The sequence below is a fragment of the Lissotriton vulgaris genome, chromosome 3_1 (assembly GCF_964263255.1).
Source record: "Lissotriton vulgaris chromosome 3_1, aLisVul1.2, whole genome shotgun sequence".
In the NCBI taxonomy this organism is placed as follows: domain Eukaryota; kingdom Metazoa; phylum Chordata; class Amphibia; order Caudata; family Salamandridae; genus Lissotriton; species Lissotriton vulgaris.
The window spans coordinates 2,122,727,195-2,122,749,919 of NC_141689.1; positions in this window are offsets into that span (position 1 = coordinate 2,122,727,195).

The following is a 22,725-nucleotide window of genomic DNA, read 5'->3' on the forward strand; positions in this document are numbered from 1 at the left end:
AGATCTTTATTTATTTACTGAGCGCTCAAGTACAAATGAAAACAACTTCGTTTTAAAAAGCGCTACTAAGTCTTTTAACATGGAGAGTCCTGTTTTAAGATTCCTTTCTCTTTAGTGAACTTTGTAACTTTAGGTAGTGACAACATTTCTGCTGGGGTAGAGGTGAAAGTAGAAGGCTACAATATTCCAGAGGCTTTCTAAGACGCTTAGAAATAAAGACATGAGCTTAATTTACAAAGTAAAGCACAAATATATATATATATTTATATGTATATATATATATATATTTATATATGTATATATGAGTGATGTCACTGACCATGTCATGAGTGATGTAATATGTGACGTCATCAGCAGTGCATTGCAGGCGCGCAAGTTATAGTGAGTCCAACTAACTATAACGTGGAATTTCAATGATTTTATGTTAGTAAAATTTCCAGCTAACTAAAACTGGTGTGAAACCTATGGTTTTTTCAGTGAATTTAATAGGTTTTTTAAATGCTAACCCCTAACTATAACTGGTGTGAAACCTATGGTTTTTTCAGTGAATTTAATAGGTTTTTTAAATGCTAATTCCTAACTATAACTGGTGTGAAACCTATGGTTTTTTCAGTGAATTTCATAGGTTTTTTTAAATGATAATTCCTAACTGTAACTTGTGTGAAACCTATGGTTTTTTCAGTGAATATATATATATATATATATATATATATGAGGAGCAGTTGTAGCCCTGAGTGGTGTCGGCGCTCTATTTGCAGCGTGGTGCAGTTTTCTACGGCTGGGCCAGTCGTTTGAATATAGCTGAAGTTACCCCAGGGGGCAATGAAAACGCACTCTCTCGCCTCAGATTAAGTGATAGCGGTTTATTTAGTAACCAGTACCCAACGCGTTTCGCTTCTTACGAAGCTTGCTCACGGGATGTTGAGCCAGTTTCTAAGTCCTCCTTTTAAACACCAGGTCATGTGACTTCCTCTGTTGTTAATATGTGCATGCTGGTTAATGTAGTTCATTTGCATTATTGTCACCAGTGTACACTTTTCTGTTGTAGTTCACAGTTTGTAGCAACAGGGAAGAGGGGAAGGGGTGAGTGCATTTCTTAGTTTGCAGACAATGTTTTTTAAACTCATTAGTGAGTGTTTATCATATCCATTGGGTTTATTCCAATACGCCTATTGGATTTCAGTTTCCGTAGTACTCCTTCTCGCACCCAGATTGATCAGTTCTGTTCATTTATTCAGATCTGTATTTGTTGCCCTCTAGTGGGCGTTATTATTATTGTTCGGGGACAGTTGTATGTAATTATACACCAATGCATTAGAGATGAACGTGAAGTTCCTCAGTCAAGTTCAAGCCTGTCGGTTCCAAGGTTCTGAAGTTGATTATGTGCTTGGATTCCTTACGTCTTAAGGTTTTGAGTCGGTCACCTCCTCTCTCCGATGGTTGAACTTGCTCTATTGCACAGAATTTCAGGAGTTCCCAGTTGTTGCTGTGTGCTTGCTCCATATGCTTTGCCACTGCGTAGCTGCGATCCTTATTTGTTGTTGCTCTGGTGTGTTCCAGGATTCGCTTCTTGCATTCAAAGGTAGTGCTCCCTATACATTTTTTGTTGCAGGGGCAACGATTAGGTATACCACATAGGTACTTTTACATGTCAGATGTTGTGGTATTGTCCATCTCGTACCTTTTCTGATGACAATTTCCTTAGTTGCTTTAGCGATCTTACACACCTTGCAGTGTCTGCATGGGAAGAAGCCCTTTCGTTGTAACCAATCAATTTTTGGCACTTCCCTGTAGTGGCTATTTACCAGCTGGTCTCCCAAGTTTCTTGTGCGTCTATACGTTATGTTTGGGTGATCGCCTAAAATTTGTGTTAGAGTCGGATCAGTTTTTAAAATTGGCCAATGTTTTTGAATGATCTTTGCCAATTTGTTATTTTCCGCACTGTGGGTGGTGATCAGTCGGATCACTTCCTCTTGCACTGGGGGTTTTTCCGGTTTCTTTAAGATTTCATTGCGATCTTGTGCCTGTGTTCTTATGAGGCTCTGTTCCAAGACTTTCTTGGGGTAACCTCTCTTCGCGAATCTAGCAATCGCGTTGGCACTATGGCGCTTGAATTCTTCATCCTCTGAGCAGTTGCGTCTGAAGCGTAGGAACTCTCCATAAGGGATGCTCCATTTCAGTTTCTTATTGTGGAAGCTCTCCCCATGGAGAATCGCGTTGGTGGCTGTCTTTTTTCGATGCAACGTGGTATGTATTGTGCCATTCTTTATGTAGATTTCTGTGTCCAGGAATACCACTTTTTCAGTGCTCATTTCCACAGTGAATTTCAAGTTGGTTGCGGTGCTGTTTAGTTTGTCAAAGTATCTGAGAAAGTCCTCCTTGCTGCCATCCCAAATGATGAGCAGATCATCAATAAATCTGAGCCATAGGATGATCTTCGTACTCCATTGATAGTTGTTTGTATGCCACGCTAAATGCTGTTCAAACCATCCCATGGTTAGATTTGCATAATTTGGCGAAAAGGAAAAGCCCATGGCACATCCCTTTGTCTGTTTATATAGCTTTTTATTAAACAGAAAGATGTTTTGGTTCAAACACAGATGAATCATTTCATTCAACATCTTATTGTGGTCCCTGTATTGGATGTTCCTTTTTGCGAGGAAGAAATTGCATGCCTTTGTCCCTATGTGGTGTTCAATGTTGGTGTACAATGACACCACGTCCATTGTGATCAGTATATACTTCTCTGACCAGGTAATTGTTTTGAGTTTTTGTAGCAAGTCCGTCGTGTCTTTAAGGTATGCTGGTAGTTGTTTGACCAAGGGTGCCAGAAATTTATCAATGTAGTTAGAAATAGGTTCCATCAGAGAGTTTTTAGCTGACACTATCGGTCTTCCCGGGGGTTTATGTTTATCCTTATGGACCTTCGGAAGATGGTAGAAGGTAGGTGTTACCGGATTCTTGTTGTCCAGGTATTTATGTTCATAGTCATCGATTAGTCCTTGAGCCTGCCATTCTGATAATTTCTTTTGTAAGTTGAGCTGTAATTCTTTAGTTGGATCTTTCTCCAATTCTACATAGCATTCTGTGTCTTCCAATTGGCGTTGGGCCTCTGCCACATATTCCGTTTTGTCCATGATGACGATGTTGCCGCCCTTGTCTGCGGGTTTGATCTCTATTCGTGGGTCCATTTCTAGTTGTTTTAGTTGGATCATCTCATTTTTGGTTAAATTATTCTTGATCCTGGTGGGCTGTAGTTTGTATAGGTCTTCTACAACTAGTTCTTGAAAAAGGTCAATTTTATTCCCTGGTGGCAACTGTGGATTGAATTTCGATTTATTCCTCAGGCCACTCTCACTGGCTCCTTGGATCGGTAACACCTCCTCCAGAGATATTGTTGCTTCTTCTTCTTGTGAGGGGGTGGTTGCTCCCGTTGTTGCTAATGTGTTTAAACCCTCAAGGTCTTCCACTAGTAGTTGTTCTGTTTGTATGCCCATTGTATTTTTTGTTTCTCTCTTTGATTTTTCAGCATAGATCTTGGCCAATTTAAGTTTTCTTGTATATTTGTATATGTCAATCCTGACTTCTGTGGTATTAATGTGGGAAGTAGGACAGAAGTTGAGGCCCCTGGTTAGAATGTTGTTTTCCATTGGTGTGAGTTCCCTACTTGAGAGGTTAATGATGTTCAGTGCTTGTGAAGAATCATCCATTGTCCTCACTTCCGTGGCTGTCTCAGACGGGTTTTCGACCATATATCTTCTTTCGGGGTTGCGTTGGCCCCTCCGGCCTCTTCTTGTTTGTCTCCTCTTCCCCGTCCTCGGGCTCCTCTGCCTCTTCCCCGCTTCGGTGGATCGTTTCTCTTTTGGCGGTTTTACACTGCCTCTCTCATCTCGATTAAAAAATTGGGGGTTTTTCCCCCTATTTCTGTTGGTGCGATTGTTTCTTCCGTTTCATTTTCTTCCAGACTTGAAAGGGAGTCGAAGCTAGATGTTTCATCGCCTTGTGTTGTCTGGCGTTGAGTTGATTTCTTTTCTCTGTCTGTTTTCTTCGCGAAGGTGAAAATTCGTCCCTCCTCGAAGTCTGCCTTGTCACGTAGGAATTTATATTGTTTCCTCATCTTCACTCTGCCTTCATGTCTTTCCAGATTTTTGATGATCCCTGCTTTTAGTTTCAGCAGTTCCTCATCTAGCGTCAAAGATTCCACCTCATCCTCCAGTGTTTTCAGTTCGCTTTTGATTTGTTTTACTGTTCTCTCAAGATGTTTGATTAGTATAGTCATGAGGCCCATTGAGGAATTCAATAAGTGTTCCCCCCATTCCTGAAGGAGTTCAGAACATGTGTCTTGGTGACTGGGCATTAAAGTAAGTCGAAGTCCTCTCGGTATTCTTCTTGCTTCGATGTATTTTTTGAGAGTGAGAAGCTCCCACCATTTATTGATCTCTCTTTTGGAAAGGCGTTCCCAAAGTCTCAATTTCTCTCTATTGGTATTTGGTGGTGTTGCTATTTGCCCCCTTTCTCTGCGTGTCGTTGAAGGAGTAACACCGGAAAATAGTTCTTCTATATCTGCTATTCTCTGCGCATCTCTTTGCTCCATGGTTACTGTATTTATCGGGTTTTTGTGTGTTAAACCGCTATCTATTGAGGCGAGCCCATTCACTTTATCCTCTGTGCGTGTTTGTGGCTGTTTCTTGTTACCCCACGCAACTTGTCTGCCACATTTGCCGACCAGCAATTTTGTTGTGGAAGACTGGACGTGATTGCTAGAGATAATCTGTAATTGTGTCTCTAGAGGGCGCTAGTTCCGCATCTAATGGCGTTTTCTGTTATCGTGTGGAAAATCAGTCATTTACTAACCCGTAATTGCAGTCGGGAAGGGAAGGAAGGAATCAAAAGTTCTTACCGATCGTGGTTTTTTCTGTTTTCTGTTTTCTCCTCCGTTACAGTGCGTTTGTTAAATCCACTCTGTTAGAGGCTCCGATCGGTTTATTTGTGCAGTTATGGATGTCCGGGGCTTCGTGCATGTTAATTCTGCTCCGCTCCGCTCTGTTCCATTGCGCACTTTTAGCCGGTCAGCTGTTCTTCTTTTGACAGAGATGTTGTTACCGATTCTCCGGTAAGCCGCCCTTTCCTTCTCTTGGAATGATTGATGTCCACTGTTTGTCACGCTGTCATTATTTGTTCGCGGAGGCTGCCAGACACTCGGTTTCTTTGATGAGGAGCAGTTGTAGCCCAGAGTGGTGTCGGCGCTCTATTTGCAGCGTGGTGCAGTTTTCTACGGCTGGGCCAGTCGTTTGAATATAGCTGAAGTTACCCCAGGGGGCAATGAAAACGCACTCTCTCGCCTCAGATTAAGTGATAGCGGTTTATTTAGTAACCAGTACCCAACGCGTTTCGCTTCTTACGAAGCTTGCTCACGGGATGTTGAGCCAGTTTCTAAGTCCTCCTTTTAAACACCAGGTCATGTGACTTCCTCTGTTGTTAGTATGTGCATGCTGGTTAATGTAGTTCATTTGCATTATTGTCACCAGTGTACACTTTTCTGTTGTAGTTCACAGTTTGTAGCAACAGGGAAGAGGGGAAGGGGTGAGTGCATTTCTTAGTTTGCAGACAATGTTTTTTAAACTCATTAGTGAGTGTTTATCATATCCATTGGGTTTATTCCAATACGCCTATTGGATTTCAGTTTCCGTAGTACTCCTTCTCGCACCCAGATTGATCAGTTCTGTTCATTTATTCAGATCTATATATATATATTCACTGAAAAAACCATTGGTTATAGACCATATATAGTTAGGGATTAGCCTTTTCAAAACCTTATTTTACTCACACAAAACCATTGAAATTTCATATATAGTTAGTTCCACTAACTATATATCGCGCACCCGCAATCCACTGCTGATGATGTCACATATTACATCATTCATGACATGGTTAGTGACATCACTGATGACATCACTGATGACATCTCAAATGACATCACTGATGACATCACTGATGACAACATCCAGTGACTGTATGTTTCTGTAAAGTTAAAATATGTCTTACATATTGAAGAATGAGTGGATATATAAGTGTCTGGATGAAGGATTTAGTAGGTGCATGACTGACTGTATGAGTGAGTGATTAAATGTGTCTCACTGAGTGCATGGGTTAGTGACTAAACTGTTTTAATTTGTGCATCATTATATCTGTTGTTCTACAAACTGCTGCATATGTTGTTCAGTAGCTATATGAGTAACTGTATGGGTTATTCATTGGTTGTCCAAGTATTTGTATGGGAAACTGAGTGTGTGTGTATGGGTGGCTGGGAGGTGTGTGACTCTGTACATAGATGTGTGAGTAGTTGATTCACTATATGTATGGGTTCAAAAGTGCATGTGGAAACAGCTGTATGGGCGGTTGACTGTGCATGAGTGTATTAGTGAGTGAATGGATATCTCAGTGCTACATGTCAAAGTAAGTACATATGTAAAACACAGTACATGTGAGAGTTGACATATATAAATAACTGTGCATAAGAGCCGGTGAATGTGGGCGTGGCTGTATGGATCATTGTGAACATGTATCAGGGATTGTATAAGAGAGTAAAGTAAATATGTGTTAGTATATGTTTGAATAAGTAAGGTGTGTATAACTGTATAGTTGAGAAAATGGAGGTGTGATTGATTTTTTGCATAACTGACTAGGTGTGTGAGTAACTCCATGGATGAGTGACAGTCTGTGACTGTCTGTTTACACTGATTGTATCTAAGGTTATATTAGAGTCTGAAGAGGTTCATGGTATAATCACATGAATGATATCATCAGTGATGTGATCAGTCATGTCAAATGAGATGTTATCAGTGATTTTATCAGTGATGTCATTTGAGATGTCATCAGTGATGTTTATTTTATTTATTTATTTATTTATTTATTTATTTATTTATTTATTTATTTATAGTGTTTTGTATAGCACGGACAAGACCCGTGGGTATCAGAGCGCTTAACAGGAAGGAATTGCATATAAAGATAATAAAAGCAATAATAACAACAAGAGCATAGTGAGGTAGAAAGGCAATATACTGTATGGGCGCGATTAAATATATATATTCATAATGATTGTGCAATTGTCATTATATGGAGAGCAAGGCTTGGCTTGTGTCATGGTAACAAACCATGCTCGTTGAGGTAGGGTTATAAGGCGATTCAGTGCATATCAAGGATAATAAGTATAAATAAATCAAGTGAGGTAGAAGTTATATATAGTGGTTGTGACAAATAGTTAAAGTTCCACATATATGGATAAATAAATCAAGTGAGATAGAAGTTAAATAGTATGACTGTGAGATATAGTTCAAATTCACACATGTATACGAGGTAGCAGTGAAGTGTCAAGCCTCGGCTTGCACACGGTATCAGTTCATTGTTCGATGATGATCTTCCCGTTTTCCATGGAGAGGGCAGCACTCCGTTAGCGTCATTGATCATCCCGGTGATCCTTAAGTTACTCTAAGTAGGGTATTTACTCATCAAGTGGCTCTTCAATTCTCGTTTGAATGTTACTGTATTTTGAATCTTCCTGATGTTTGGAGGGAGTGAGTTCCAGATTCTGGGGGCAGCTCCGGAGAATGCTCTGTTGTAGGTCTTTTTCTTGTGGAAAAAGGCTGGTCGTAATAGCAAATCTTTTGCGCTTCTCGTTGTTCTGTTACCTCCTGAGATCTGAAGTTTCTTGGCTAGGTATCTCGGTGTGTTGTAGTGAACCGCTTTGTGCGTGATACAGGCCATCTTCATTTGAATTCTGGCTTCATAAGGTAGCCAGTGTAGTGCTTTCAGGTGAGGAGAAATGTGATCGAATTTCTTCGTTCCCGTAATGAGTCTCGCCGCTGCGTTGAGGCAGGCTTTTAGCGGTGCTGTGGATGTTTTTGGCAGGCCCGCCAATGTGGTGCAGCCATATTCGATCCTCGAGATGACTAGTGATTGTATAGCCAGTTTTAGATCTGTCTCAGTGATAAAGGGTTTCAGTTTTCTTAAATAGTTCAGGTGGAAGCGGGCGCTCTTGGCCATTGCATTAATATGGTTTTTCATGTCGAGGTTCTTATCTAGTGTAATTCCTAGTGATTTGGCTGAGTTAACTAGGGTCGGGGTGCATTTTAGCGCAGTCACCAGTTTAGTCCACTCTATAACTTCAGATTGGCTCCTTGTCGGTGAGATTAGCAGGAATTCGGTTTTCTGGGCGTTTAGTTTCAGATGGTTCATTGTTAGCCATCGCAGAGCACTCTTTAATGTCTTGTTCATTAGGTCGATGTCCTCAAGGGAGGCGATCTTTATGTATAATTGCGTGTCGTCCGCATACATGTGATAGGATACCTGTGATTTTTGAAGGATCTCCGTAAGAGGTTCTACGTATAAGTTGAATAGATCTGGGGATAGCGTAGAGCCTTGCGGGACCCCTATTGCGTTGGGGCTCGGGGAAGAGATTGCTTGGGTAACCAGGAATCGCTGAGTCCTGTTCTGTAGGAAAGAATTAAACCATTTCAGCACGTTTCCAGACAAACCCATCCTGTTTTGTAGTCTGGTCATAAGCACTTCGTGTTTTACCGTATCAAATGCTGATGATAGGTCTAGGAGGATCAGTAGGCAAGATTGATTTCGGTCTAGGGCTTGTAGGGCGTCATCGACAATGTGCAGGATCGCAGTTTCGGTACTGTGCCCTGTTCTGAAACCTGATTGGCAATCATCCAGTAGCGAGAATTTAGCGATGTGTTGACTTAGTTGGCCCTGCACGCATTTCTCAATGAGTTTAGCCAGTAGAGGGATGTTGGTCACTGGTCGATAGTTGTTCGGGTCTGTGGCAACAGCTGTCGGTTTTTTAAGGATGGGCATCACCTGCCCTGTTTTTAGACAGTCAGGGAGGGTTCCTTGTGCAAGTGAGGCGTTTATTATCTCAGTCCAGATCGGAACTAGCGTGTGGCTGATTTCTCTTACACACTTTCCTGGTAATGGGTCTTGAAAGTGGTTGTTCGGTCTAAGTGCCGCCAGCGTTCTGGCGATTTTTTCCTGGTCGTATAGATCAAATGTGTCCCATTTTGCCTTATTTTTAGTTTGGAGGCACTCTGGTGAGAAATTGGACTCATCACTGGATTGAGGTAGTGCCTTAAGGTTAGTAGCTGCAATTGTGAGGTCATCTTCAAGCAATTTAGATTTTTCGGTGAAAAATGAGGAGAATTCCTCGCAGCTTATGGGCGTTTTTGTATTCTCTAAAACCGTTTTGGTTAGTTTATTTGTCTGTTGTTTTAAGATCTCGAAGAGTTTTCGTGGTCTGTTTATGGCACTGTCCAATTCATCTCTGAAAAATTCTTTTTTGGAGTTGATTATTTTTTTGTTGTATTCTTTTCTTGTTTTTCTGAGCGCTTTCAGCTCCGGGGAGGAGGGATGTTGTCTCCACCTCCTTTCGGCCATTCTCAGTTTGCGCCGGTCCTCATTCAATGATTCATTAAACCAAGGATTTCTTGGTTTCTCTGATACTTTTTTCGTTTTTAGGGGCATGGTGTCATTGACGATATTACCAATTGAGGTTATGTAATGATCGGTCAGCTCATTGACATTTTGCTTGTTGTTGGGTGGCTTCAAGTCTCTCTCACACCTTTTAACCAGTAGTTCAGTGTTAGCCTCCTTTGTGTCTCGGATCAGTTTCTCGAGCTTGCGTGGTTGCACGGTCCTGCCCTTTGTCAATGTAGGTATCGTGAATGTTATGATGTGATGGTCAGACCAGTCACATGGGTCTATAGCAAGGATAGAGGTCTCATCCTTTTTTGAGATAATCCAGTCTAAGGTCGCTCCTAGTGAGTGGGTTGGTTGCAGGCTTGTACAAGTTTTAGCTCATTGAGGAAGTCTTTAAGCGCGTTGACCAATTTATCACCGCCGTCATTCCAATGGAGGTTAAAGTCGCCTAGGAATATATTATTGGCGTCCGAGTTAGAGTTGGTCGTTATGATCTCCATCAGTTGTTCTGTGAACTTAGCGTTCTCTCCTGGTGGGTGGTAGAATGTATGCAGTTTGCAGCTTTGATTCTTTGGTGTTCTCACATTAATACCAAGGTATTCACAGGATTCTAAGGGGTCAGATTGGAAATGACAGACCTCGATCTCAGACCGGTGAATGCAAGCTATGCCTCCTCCCACATTCCTTGGTCTGTCTAGCCTGACGATGTTATATTGTGGTGGTACTAAGAGATCCATGGTAGGAGATGAAGATTCATTGAGCCATGTTTCCGTGAGGATGGCCAGGTCAATTTCTTTATTGATGATGAGGGCGGCTATATCATTTGAGATGTCATCAGTGATGTCATTTGAGATGTCATCAGTGATGTCATCAGTGATGTCACTAACCATGTCATGAATGATGTAATATGTGACATCATCAGCAGTGGATTGCGGGTGCGCGATATATAGTTAGTGGAACTAACTATATATGAAATTTCAATGGTTTTGTGTGAGTAAAATAAAGTTTTGAAAAGGCTAATCCCTAACTATATATGGTCTATAACCAATGGTTTTTTCAGTGAATTTTCAAGGTTTTGTAAATGCAAATTCCTAACTATATATGGCCTATAACCTATGGTTTTTTCAGTGAATTTCATTGTTTTTTTAATAGCAAATATCAAAAGCTGTAAAATGTCAAGTACGTGATAGGTAAAAACATTTTTGTGTTTATGCACGCTGATGTGCTTTGAACGCTGCCCCCCTCCCCTCTTTTCTCTTAGTAGTACTCTCTCTTTGCAGATAGTGAAGAGTAGTTAACGCAGGCCTTTACCCCCGTTGTAATCCGTTGTGCCTGCTTGTCTATCCATTTGATTGATTGTTATCCAAGCATTTACTGTTTTACAATTGATTCTCTTTGGTTCATTCTCTATTTACAAACAAGCACAAAGTCGCAATACTCTGTTTAGTCTTTGCAGATAGTGAAAAATCGTGAAAAATCGTGTAAAAAAATAAAATTAATCGAGCAAAATCAGTAGGCCACTAATTGGATCTCTTTTTGACCTCGCTAAAATAGAAATATTAGGAACAACCCTTCATGAGAAATACGAAAATAGTGAGATGAACTGAGCTCCACACCATGAGGGCTGCAAGACAGCTCGGCTCCGTCACCCACCCCGCCCAAAATAACGACAAACCCTATGCAAATATTAAAAATATAGACAACACACCAGCAAAGAAACAGGGTAAAACATTTTATTAAATAACTATTTACATAACTATTTTATACTTTTTATTGCCCGATCCGGCTAGCTCAATCGATCGAGCATGAAACTCATGCACTCTGATAGCAAGCGTTGCTACTGATTCTATGCAGACCAAACCTGGTTTTCAGTTTGTACATTTTTCTAGATTTTTCCATCCAAGGTTGGTTGAGTTTGTAGAACGATGGCTTCAGATTTTCAACATACGGTGTGGTGGCGTGGACTGGGAGGGGGCACTTCGCTCCTGCCCCCTCCCCAAGTAAGATTTTCATACGTGAAAGTACGTTAATGGTTTTGGTCCCTGAGTTGCTTCAATGTCACTGCCATTCTCAAATGGCATAAGTTCTGGATGTTGGGTGCCATAGTTCAGAGTTCTGAGCAGCGCTTGTAACACTGTCTGAAGCTTATTTCCACCTACTGCAGCTTCACTATTCTCAAAGTAAGTGAGTGTCGTTTGTGGACCTGACTGCATTTGAAAACAATGTGATATGGTACCTCCCTAAACCGCTTGACGGAGGCCCCCGCGGGGCGGTGTGATGGCACGGACTCGGAGAAGACGCTTGGCTCCGACCCCCTCCCCAAGTCTTATAGTACCGGTTTAGCCTGAGATCGCCCCCGGCATAGGCGGCCGGCTCCCGGGGTCCGGCGGAACTTTTTGCCTTTTGATGACTCTTCTATTCTGGACCTTGTCCCACAATCCGTTTGACCTGAAGACACGCTGTAGTGGGGCGCCCCTTTACCGTTTTAGTTGCCATTCCGCCCGCTTTTGCTACACTGTGCCTCTTCCGCCATTCAGCTGTTTACCGCCCGCTCTTGCGACTACAGCGTCTCGCTCACCATGTAGTTGAGTTGCTCCCGCTCTTGCGGTGCAGCGATAGGCGACTGCCACAGGACTCTCAAAATGGCGGCCGGCTCTTCAGATTTGGGCGTGGTCCACTAAAATGGCCCTGGGACACCTTGGAACTCGGACGCTTCCCTGATAGGGCTTGGGTCCCATTCTCGAAAGCGTCCCCTCAGCCGTGAAGATTCTACAAAAGTCTTGGGGGCCCCCGACTCCCGCAGGCTTCTGGTGGGGAGCGGCTGCCATGTCTGCTCGTGGAATGGCCACGACGGAGCTACGAGATGGTAGTGCTCTCATGCTGACGCCAGCTTTAGTCTGAAACATCCAGAAACACTGTAGACTACCAATTCGATCAGTTCCGGTAGCGCCCCAACATGACCCGGTAGAGAAGAACTTGCCCTCCCCTCTTTGACTGATGGTTCTTGTTGCCTGTCCCCTCTGTTGTCATTTTACAGAACTTTTTGGACTGCTGAAAGGGGTTGTGTTCCGAACGCTGGTTGGTGGAGACATTTTGACTATATTCTTGACCTACGTTGTCGCGTAATGCGTTATATGACACGCCGCGTTAGCGCACCCGGAAGTGATCCGGGGCGCGGCGCGCAGCGCTTAACGTAAGCATAACAGGTCATGTGACTTGTTAATAAAACTTTTTATTGGTTCATTTTACTTCTGTTATTTTAATAATGAAAAGCTTGGTCATATGACCTAAAAAATACGCTTTTTATTGATTTTGAACTTTTTTTTTATAACACATATGTTATAATATTCCAGGCTAATGTACTTTCCCGGAAAATTTACAACTGTCCTGCAAGTAAAATATATTCCTTTTTCGAGAAAAAGGGCGTTTCTTCGTTCCATGACGGAGCCGTTGAGTAAAAGAGACTCGGCCTGCTGTCTTAGTCGCCGATACGCCTGATTATCAGATTCTTATCGATCACTTTATGTTGCAGGAGTGGAAAACACAACTGCCCTTGACCATTTATCTTTACTGCGTTCCTACATATTATACCTTTTATCCGTCATGTAATTGGACTGCTTTATTTCACTTGCCTTTTACTGATTCGAAAACAGTGACTAAAAGTAAAAACTTTACCAATGTAAATACTACTACCATGTTTTGTTTTAAAAACCTTTATTGTGAAAATGTCAGTATACAAATACGGGCCTATAACCACGTGGGCCGGCCACGGAGCAAACTGAAATCGTATATGATGAGGAGACATTTACATTATAGGGGAACGTAACGAGCGAGCCATTAGGTTGCAAGAACTAAGATGTCTAACAGTTGCGGAATCGGTGGACGTACATTTTGTAATTAAAATACGACAGGGCCACTTACAAAAAAGTTATCTAGATATACATTTGCGTGCAAGTACCATGGGTGACGTTAATTCGAACTTTCAATAGTACAGTAATCAATAACACATCAGAACTTAATATCAATAGGGATGTCGAAATATTCAATCAATTATCATCCCCGCCCGCCATGAGCATCAAAACTGCATTCATATCTCGTGATATCAAGGTTGTTCAACCAGTACACAACAAGGAGTTACGAGTCCCATTTATACCGGCGCCATTTTGGGCGAGGCCGGGCAGGTCCAAGATATAGTCAAAATGTCTCCACCAACCATCGGCCAGACCAGAACCCCTTTCGGCCCTTTATGCTACAAGATGGTGTCTTCCATTCAGAAAAGATTGTTGGCAGCATTTTGAAAGGAAAGATAAACAGCCGTTCTCCTAGTGAGTCTCACATTGTTACATTTAGGAAGAATGTTGAAGAGTAATATGTGGAAAATCTGAAGCCATTTTTCTACAAACTCTCAATCAGCCTTGGATGGAAAAAAAAATCCTGAAGAATGTACAAACTGAAAACCAATTTTTGTCTGTATAGCATCAACAGCAACGCTTGAGTCAGCTTTGTGTCAAGCCGCCATTTTCATTCAATCAATAGCGTCCCCCTGCACACATTCAGGGACCTGGTCGTGTCTTCAGGTGAAACGGATTGTGGGACAAGAAGCAGAAAGGAAAAGGAAAAAAGTTCCGCCGGACCTCGGGAGCGGGCCGCCTATGTCATGGGCGATCTTTGGCCACACCAGGGCAATAGTGAAGCTGCAGCAGGTGCAAATAAGCTTCAGACAGTCTTACAAGCACTGCTCAGAACTCTCAACGATGGCACTCAACATCCAGGACTTGCCATCCGGATCTTGGCGCCTTGTGCTGGTTCCGACCTATTCACACATCGGTCCACTACTGACATCACCTCATAAGCCAACGGGGCACCCCACACCGACTTTCGGCGCAGCATTGTAGGATGGCCACACCAGTGCGGCAACTTGCTGGACACAACCTCGGTGCCATCCGGATCTCGGCGCGTTCGAGTCACTGTACCGCAAGAGTGACGGGAACTCAGCTGAACACGCCGTCTTTCGGCGCAGCATTGTAGGATGGCCACACCAGTGCGGCAATTTGCTGGACACCACCTCGGGCAATAGTGAAGCTGCAGCAGGTGCAAATAAGCTTCAGATAGTCTTACAAGCACTGCTCAGAACTCTCAACTATGGCACTCAACATCCAGGACTTGCCATTCGGATCTTGGCGCCTTGTGCTGGTTCAGACCTATTCACACATCGGTCCACTACTGACATCACCTCATAAGCCAACGGGGCACCCCACGCCGACTTTCGGCGCAGCATTGTAGGATGGCTACACCAGTGCGGCAACTTGCTGGACACAACCTCGGTGCCATCCGGATCTCGGCGCGTTCGAGTCACTGTACCGCAAGAGTGACCGGAACTCAGCTGGACACGCCGTCTTTCGGCGCAGCATTGTAGGATGGCCACACCAGTGCAGCAACTTGCTGGACACCACCTCGGTGCCATCCAGATCTCGGCGCGTTGTGCTGCCTTCGGCCTATTCGCACACCGGTCCGCTACTGACGCCGCCTCACGTGCCAACGGATTTTCTACGCTTTTTGTAGCCCTATGCCGCATAACAGGTCATGTGACTTGTTTATAAAACTTTTCATTGGTTCATTTTACTTTTGGTTTCCTAAAGATGGAAGGCTTGGTCATATGACCTAAAAATAACACTTTTCATTGGTTTAGAACATTTTTTTTTCCCAAACGATGAAAGCCCCACCTTGTTTCTGGATGATTCAGACTGAAGCTGGCGTCAGCATGAGAGCACCACCATCTCGTGGCTCCGTCGTGGTCATTCCGCGAGCAATCATGGCAGCCGCTCCCCACCGGAAGCCTGCAGGAGTTGAGGGCCCCCAAGACTTTTGTAGAATCTTCACGGCTGAGGGGACGCTTTCGAGAATGGAGCCCAAGCCCTAGCAGGCAAGCGTCCGAGTTCCAAGGTGTCCCAGGGCCATTTTAGTGGACCAGGCCCAAAACCGAAGAGCCGGCCGCCATTTTAAGAGTCCTGTGGCAGCCGCCTATCGCTGCACTGCAAGAGTGGGAGCAACTCAACTACATGGTGAGCGAGACGCTGTAGCCGCAAGAGCGGGCGCAACTCAGCTGGATGGCCGCCACCTGGGGAGGCCCGTTCACGCCGCCTCCCCCACGCCCCCCCCGGGCCGCCCCACGCCAATTTTCGGAGCAGCATTGTAGGATACCAAAACCAGTGCGGCAGTTTACTGGACATCACCTGGGTGCCATCCACATCTCAGCGCGTTCTGCTGCCTTGGGACTATTCGCACAACAGACCGCTACTGACGAGGCCTCCCCCAGCACCACCCGGGACGCCCCACGCTGTTTTTCTGAGCTGCATTGTAGGATCCCAAAAACCAGTGCGGCACCCAGGTGACATCACCTGGGTGCCGTCCAGAACTCAGCACGTTGTGCTGCCTTGGGACTATTTGCACAAAAGACAGCTTCTGACCATTGTTGCTTTTTTTTGTCAAAAATGTTTAAATGTTTGTTACAGTTTTTGTTCCGTTCGTTATATTTAAAAGTTAATAAAGTTTTATAATCCTACTTTGTTGGAGTGCTATATATTTTTAAAAAATCGGGTGAATGGGGCCTTGAATCTGGTTATTGTCATGTGTGGGCTTTGCAAGTGTACTGCTACAGGATCGGACATTTCAAACTCAAATGCACGTTCTTTTTCTTACCTTTCCGAAGCATGGAGCGCAATAGCAGGCAGAGAAAGGGTGATGCAAGTGTTGAACACTGCCTGGCCTGGCAAGTTGCTGGCAGTGCCCCCCCCCCCCCGCCCGCTCCTGAAAGAGGACACACACACACCGCCGCCCCGAGTACTTCACAGATCTTTAAAAGACCATGCGCTTGTTCATGAGGCTTAAATGGTTTATCACCCCTTCTAGAACCCCTGCATCGACCCTCTGACGTTTCCTGGAAGAATTACCACGTAACACAATACCAAGCCTTGTCAGCTGAAACCCCCGAGGAATCGTGGGGCATATTATCAAGGGGGTTTATCTCCGCTTTTTTGGCTTTAAAAGCCAAGAAAGCGTGATAAAATTATCTCCCTATTACCAAGCTGTCGCTAACACCAGTTAGTGACAGCTAAAAGGAGATAGCGACCATCTTGGGCCCCGCTTTGCATGTCAGTGATATTTATCACTAATGACATGCAAAGTGGGCGTGCCAAGATGTTAGCGACTGGAAACAGTCCCTAACATCGCTATCTCCTATTACCAACTTTTGGAGATATTCGCGCTAAGCGCGAATATCTCAAAAAGCTAACACCTGCCCTGAGCAGTTCTTAGACATGTTATCCAATGGGAGGTGGATAACATGGCTAAGAGCATTTGCTCGATAATGCATGAATATCGCTGACTTTTCAGCGATATTCATGCATTGCGGCCGTTTTTTATCGCATTTGCGATAAACCTTGCTAATAGCAAGGTTTATCTGCGATAAAAATCGCTGATGTGCGGCGATAATTTTTGTCTCTAAACAAGTTAGAGACAAAAATTATCGCTAGTTGTTGGTAATATGCCCCCGGGTTTTTGCTTGCAGAAATCGGGAGGCGGGAGACTAGCACTGAAATCAGTAGTCTCACGCCTGAATCGGGAGGGTTGGCATGTCTGGATTCTCTACAGCTGGGGCCATAAACTACATCCGCAGGGCTAGGTGATAGCCTGGGACCGGCCTGGCATCTAAAATGGCTGCCGTGCACGACAAAATTGTGGCATTGGAAAAAAGGCAAGATGGCGCAGACAATGTTTATCAATAAGGATTCATTTATAACAAAATATTTTATCGCACTGACAAATTGGCGGTAAACACTTCCTGATTTCCATCGAATCGAACGTTAACAGACGTCACGCAGCAAAAAAAAAAAAAAGCTCACGCACAGCCGCTGGAAGACATGTATCAACATATATGAGCCTCCTCAGCCACCCTCAGAAAACATATGGGATTAGGATACGTCTCCCGCACCCCCTTATACCTAGTAATTTAATTAAAACGAAGCACAAAATGGCGAATTCCCGTTTCGCTACCAGTTTGCGGCCCAGTTCGCGGCCTGTGAAGCGCTTCTACCGTGAAAAAGAATTTTTTTTTTAATTTTCCACACGGGACCCTTTAATAACCCCAACAACATTCCTAGGGGGTCAAGAGAGGTATACCTTGCCCCCTTTCATTAAATTCCCCCTTCGTTTTTCACCTCTTCTTCTCTCTCGATCCTACCGAGAGATAAGATGGCGGCCGCTCCGGACTGTTTAGAATGTTGACAGACACCGGGGAGCCAATCAGCTTTGCATCGCAAAGTTCCGTTTTGCGAAAAGTAAGCGGACCGGAGCGCGGACCGGAGCGCAGCCCGGAGCGCTGTTACAGATATATATCTTGTTTTGAACGTTAATTTCTCAAAATCCACTGGAGCACATATATTGAGACCTAGCAAAGGCACATCGGGCTAACAGTCCCTACAATTTTGCCAAGTTTCGTGCAAATCCAATCAGCCGTTCAAGCTAAAAGTGAGGCCAAAGGCCCTATGGAAATTAACATGGGAAAAACGCGTTTTGGGACCCCCCTTTTTTCTCGGCCCCCCCTTGACGAAACCCCCCCAAATTTTCAGGGGCTGCTCAGAAACAAAGTGTGCCATTTTCCTGACAATTTCAGCCGAATCCGTCCACAAACGCCAAAGTTATTAGACATAGAATTTTCAAAAGTCCCATAGACAAAAAATCCTAACTATATATACCTACTGGCGAGACGCCAGTAGGTAATATATATATATATATATATATATTCACTGAAAAAACCATAGGTTTAGCATAGGTAAATGCTAATCCCTAACTATATATGGTCTATAACCTATGGTTTTTTCAGTGAATATATATATATATATATATATATATATATATATATATATATATATATGATGTAATATGTGACATCATCAGCAGTGGATTGCGGGTGCGCGATATATAGTTAGTGCAACTAACTATATATGCGAATTTCAATGGTTTTGTGCGAATAAAATAAGGTTTTGTAAATGCTAATCCCTAACTATATATGGTCTATAACCTATGGTTTTTTCAGTGAATATATATATATATATATATATATATATATTACCTACTGGCGGTCGCCAGTAGGTAGTTATAGTTAGGATTTTTTTCAATGTTAAATCTCAAAATTCTATTTGGAATAACTTTGGCGCCGGTTGACGAATCTGCCTGAAAATTTCCTGAAAATGGCCTCGCGGGGTTCTGGTCCTTCCCTGAAAGTTTGGGGGGGATACGTCAAGCGGGGGCCGAGATAAAAGGGGGGTCCCAAAACGCGTTTTCCCCATGTTAATTTCCATAGGGCGGTCGATTTCACTTTTAGCCCGAACGGCTGAATGGATTTCCACGAAACTTGGCAAAATTGTAGGGACTGGTAGCCCGATGTGCCTTTGCTATGTCTCAAGATATGTGCTCCAGTGGATTTTGAGTAATTTATGTTCAAAAAAATATATATATCTATAGGCGCTCTCCGGTGCGCGCACCGGAGTGCGCTCCAGGCGCGACACGCGACTTGCGCGCAGAAAGCTGATTGGCTCTCAGTTGTCTGTAAACATTCTAAACAGTCCGGAGCGGCCGCCATCTTGTCTATCGGTAAAATCTAGTCATAAGAGGTGGCAAAAACAAAGGGTGGAATTGACCATAAGGGGGCAGGGTAGACCCCCCCTGACCCCCTAGGTTTGATATGGGGGCCATTAAAGGGCCCCGCGGGGCCTCAAAAAATTTTTTTTTTTTTTCGATTTTCGCGGGGGGAGCGCCTGGTGCGCGCACCGGGGAGCGTATCGAGGAGGGTACTATGGAAAAATAATCACTTCAAAAAATTGTATGTTTATTAATTGTTTTTTTTTAATTTTTTTATTTTATGTAAGTACCTACATGTAGGTACTAATGAAGAGACTTAAATTTAATGTTCACCATCTTCTTTGTAGACATCTTGCATGTTGTTATTGTATTTTTTGTGGTATATGGAATTCATAACATAGTCTGTCTGGAAAGGAGAAACAGATCTTTTAAGCACTCCCTGAGAATTTCTAGGGGATCATGAGTAGTCTATCCTGCTCACTTATGAAAATGAGGTGTAAAATATTCATATGAGATAATATAGTGGGAGAAAGGTAGTAACTATGAGTAAACTTACTATGTAACAGAAAAATAGTTGAACAGTATACTATAAGTCTCACTTTATATTTTAAACATTTTTGGTAATACTTTATGAATTACATATAAAAAAGAATATTGTCTGAAACAATTGAAATTATTAAAGATAAATTTATTCCTCTGATTCTTTTTCATAATTTAATAAAATTTCTAACATAATATTGTCCGGAATTTCCTCATAATTATATGTACATGATTCAATTTCTTCCAAACATTCTATAAACTGTTCATCCAAAGAGTCATCCATGAAATCAACTTCTTTTTTTTCATCTTCTGGTTTTTCCACCTTTACTTTGATAGAAGTATCATTTGCCTTATTTTCTCCTTCCATTTTCTTTCTGAAAATTGCATATAAATTAACTATATTAGTAGAGCTAGTATACCAGAGAAGCCTAACTCAATCCATAACTATTACAGAGAAGTCTATCTCTATCTCTAACTATTAAAGAGGGATAGCATATCACTGACAGAATATTTTTTAAGAAATAAACTTAAAGTGTACAATATACTTCCATAATTAGAAGTTACCTTAGAGAAATTAGTTGAAGTTGTCAGTGAAATTTGTTTTCAAGTGTACTTCAGGAAGCAGTAGTCAAAATGGCTGTGTTTCCCTCTCTTCTTTTATATATATTCTTGTACTTAACCAATCAAACGTCAGGAAATAATCGTAGAAAATGAGAGATACTTTTTAATTGGTTGTAAATTCTAACATTACAAGTGTGTTTTTGTCATGTAATTTACCTCAGGATATTTAGACAGGCCTGTAGCCTAAATGTCTCAATGGAATTTCACCAAATTTGGGCAAATGGTAGGGACTGCTATGTAGTAGGGCCTATTCTATATTTGATGAAAGTGTCTCCAGTGGTTTTTTTGTAAATTGCTTTCCCACCTTTTTTTAACGAGCGCTTAGCGGTGCGCGCTCCTTTACGCGCACTGGCAGCATTACGGGAGTCCTCCATTTTGTGTTTCGGAACAATCGAGACACAAGATGGAGGGTAAACAATGTTCGGAATGGATAGAAGGGGGAACTGTAGAGACTTCTTGACCCTCTAGGTTTTCTGAGGGGGGCTTAGGAGGCTCATAAACGTAAAAAAAAAAAAAAAAAATCTTTAATTTTTCGCGGGGGTAGCGCCTGGTGCGCGCACCTTTAAGCGTACCCGAAAGCGTATTTTGGTGAAAAATAGTGAAAAAAGTTAGAAAAAAATAAACGCTTTGAATGATCAGAGTTAGGGTAGCTCTGAAAAGAGCTTTTGGGTTCTGTGGTTGATTTAGGTACCTACAAGTAGGTTCCAATACACATTCTTAAATTCAGGAGGAATATTCTATTCCCCTCATCTGAGAAGTGCACTCCATCTCCTCTGTAGATGTCTTGCATGTTGTAACGCAAGTTATTATTGTATAATGAACCCATTCCATAGTCTCTCATGTAAGCAGAAACAGATTTATTTACATGTTTCCGTGCTTTCTCAAATTGTGGACCAAATTGGTTGGACCAGTTCCATTTCTGTCTTTGGCATATATTGGAATATACCAAGGCAGTGTGGGGAAAAAGTATCATCAATTGATGAAAGGTGTCCTTTAATAGCATTTCCAGACCTACCCCAGTTAATGTGCCTAGATCGTTTCCACCACAGTGCACAATTATAAGGTCAGGTTCTGGCAGATGCAAAAAGGTTTTCACCAATGGTATCAATTGGTGACATTTTAATCCTCTGTGGCCAATCCACTTTATTTCCACATTTGATAAATCAAGGTTATGAAAATTTCTGCTAGCTGCATACCTTTGAGCCCAGTGGATGTAGCTATGTCCAATAATCCAAACAGAGTACATGATGTGAGAAGGTTCTGGTCCAGTCAGATGAAGTGTGGGAATGAAATGGCAGTTGGAACAGTAGGAGTTCACAAAAAAATAATTGTGGAGTTTCTGTGCTCTTGAATCACAAGTAATGATTGGTGGATTCAGATAGTTGAAAACTGAAAGTTAGGGTGTATGGTTATGTTGTGTGAAAGAAGCAATTTGAATGGTTTAAAAAAAGTCACCAAAAGCAAAAATACCCTGTATAGGCTGCTGTATTGACAGGTCAAACATCCTTGCTGAGTTAATTTGCAACATTGTAAGATAAACTTTTGAACCTTACAGTTCAGTTAGGAGGGAGTTGCTATGGTAACAGATAGAAAGGTTTGAGAGGGGGATGGGTGTTGGTTTGAAAATAGTGAGGGAAGAATTTTCATTGGTTGAATTAAGGCATATGTGTACAAAGATAGAGATTTTCTATGCCAGTCTTGGTTTCAGTGTATTGAGAGCACACCTTTTCCTCTGCTAAAGAAAAATTGGTGTGTGTGTCTGACACTGTTTTCAATCTCCAAAAGCATTTGTAAAGGTAAGTAATGATTCATTTAATTTAGATAGAGATTTATTTGCTCTATGGAGAATATTTGGAAGCAGATAGTTTTGTTTTAGAAGTGAAATTGTATGTTAGTATATAAGTCCTGCGCAGTGTTTCTTACATGTTATTTAAAAATCGATTTTGGGTGCAAATGAATGGTATTTTTATTTGGCCTTTTTTATGATTGCCATGTGCAGTTGATGCATCACTTTAAACATGGGTAATAAGTGATGCACTGGTGGCGCCAGGCCTTTATAAATGAGGCCCTGACTTTGTTTGATGATATTGAGTGGTTGTACTTAGGTTCTGTGCAGTGTTCCTTACATGTTATTCAAAAATCGATTTTTGGGTGCAATTGATTGGTATATGTATTTGGCCCTTATTTATGAATGCCATGTGCAGCTGATGCATGACTTTAAACATGGGTAATAAGTGACGCACTGGTGGCGCAAGGCTTTCATAAATAAGGCCCTGACTTTGTTTGATGATATTGATTGGTTGTACATAGGTTCTGCGCAGTGTTTCTTACATGTTATTCAAAAATCGATTTTTGGGTGCAATTGATTGGTATATGTATTTGGCCCTTATTTATGATTGCCATGTGCAGCTGATGCATGACTTTAAACATGGGTAATAAGTGACG